Raw genomic sequence first — 1,833 nt, 5'->3', positions numbered from 1 at the left:
TATCATTTAGCAAAAGGCAAAATTTTATAGTGTTCACCTCAAATCTTATTGCTTTACAACTGTGGTATTCCTTCCATTAAAAATAAAAAGATGAAGCAGTCAATCCAGAGATTATTTTGACATGACTTTCATTGGGTTTGGAGGGAGGGTGGCGAAGAGAAGACCAATAGACAAAAGTTAACTTAAATATACGATAGTTTTTCTTTTAAAAGAGAGAAAACGCATCAACAAATGGTAAAAAACATTCAAAGCCCATAAAGTCAAGCCCTAGCCAAAACCATGTTCCATCTTAAGTACGTTTTCTTTCTTTCCCTTCTTTTTGTCTTTCTTTTTTAAAAATAAAATCTCTCCCCAAACCATCATCACTTTTAATCTTCCCCAGACTGAGCTGCATCTTCGGATCCTCCATCCCAGGTTTTTCGGGCGGAGGGCTTGCAGACGTTTCTTCCCTGGAGGCTCTCTGGCCGCTCATCTTCTTCGGGGGAAGGCGTCTTCTCTGATGCTCTAGAGCTGGGGGACCACCCGCTTTCCTGTGCCCTCACTGGGCTTGGCGTCACGGCGGCCTGCAGCCTGGGTTTGGGCATTTTCTTCTCTTTTCTCCCAGGTTTGACCTTCTTGACCATCTTGTGGTTTTTCTTTTCTGAACTGCCAAGGTCACTACCGTCATCGTCTTCCGTCAGGAAGGCGTCATCGCCGGGGAACCTCCCTCCCGGGAGGGCGGCTCCGCCCCTTCCCCCTCCCCTTCCCCCTCCCCTTCCCCCTCCCCTTCCCCCTCCCCTTCCCCCTCCCCTTCCCCCTCCCCTTCCCCCTCCCCTTCCCCCTCCCCTTCCTCCTCCCCTTCCTCCTCCCCTTCCCCCTCCCCTTCCTCCTCCTCACCGCCCGCCTTCCGGGACCGTCTCTGCGCAGAAGCAGAAGCGGCCTCGGCTGCCGCCTGCGGTGCCGGCGCCCCGTTTATGAGCTGCTTTTCCATCTGCGCTGTCTACTGCTCAGTGAGAATCACCCTTCTCGGGTTTTAGTCTTTTTCTTCTGAGTCCTCACTATCTTCCTGTGAATTCTTTCCAGATCGCCTCTTACTTTGAGCTTCTCGGGAAGACGATGGAGTTTTCTTAGCTGGAGGGCCCGACTCTCTTCCATAATCATCATCAGATTCCTGAAACTGCGGATAATCCACGACCTTCCTATTTCTGACAGGCCGAGACATGTTGGCTGTCGAAAGAGGACCGAGTCGAGAAGCCAAAGACCAGGACCCCCCACCCCGCGCTCGGCGACCCCCCCCCCCCCCATCCCCCGAACTTCGCGAACCCCCAGCTGCAGGCTGCTGGAACTCCGCGGCTCCTTCGTTCAGGGCCCCTTGGTCAGATGAGCCCCCGCTCCCCCGCCTCTTCAAAATCAGAAGCTTTTTTATAGTATGTATTTATGTTAGCGCAACTAGAGGATCAAATGATAATTATTAAGCAGTTTATTTCACTGTACTTGTTAAATACCCTCCATAACGTCTCTAGATGTGCCCCTTCCAAAATATTTACTTCAGAGCTCTGGGACTTGGCCAATCTGCACAATAATTGTTACATCATCTCTAAATTGGGCTCTATACTAGGACCTGAAATGGACAACTCAAAACAGATCACTGTTCTAAGGATTTTACGGGTTTTGTTTTTTGTTTTTGTAATGATAGCTAGTGTTTATTGAATGTTACTGTGTATTCCCTCATTTGATCCTTTCAAGCCTATGTGGGAGAGACTCTCTGTTGTTTCTTTTTTTTAAAGATTTATTTATTTATTTATTTATTTAACCCCCCTCCCCCCACTTCCCGTTCTCTGTTCTCTGTGTCTA

At 48.9% G+C, this 1,833-nt stretch overlaps 1 pseudogene; it reads right to left on the bottom strand.

Moving 5' to 3' along the window:
- Positions 1-368: 368 nt before the first annotated feature.
- LOC101442603 (nuclear ubiquitous casein and cyclin-dependent kinase substrate 1-like) lies at positions 369-1,201 on the bottom strand (annotated as a pseudogene).
- Between the last annotated feature and the right edge of the window lie 632 nt (positions 1,202-1,833).

Source organism: Dasypus novemcinctus, chromosome 22 (assembly GCF_030445035.2).
Source record: "Dasypus novemcinctus isolate mDasNov1 chromosome 22, mDasNov1.1.hap2, whole genome shotgun sequence".
Classification (NCBI taxonomy): Eukaryota; Metazoa; Chordata; class Mammalia; order Cingulata; family Dasypodidae; genus Dasypus; species Dasypus novemcinctus.
Note: the sequence above shows the minus strand (reverse complement) of the source record. Positions and strands in the feature narration are given on the sequence as shown.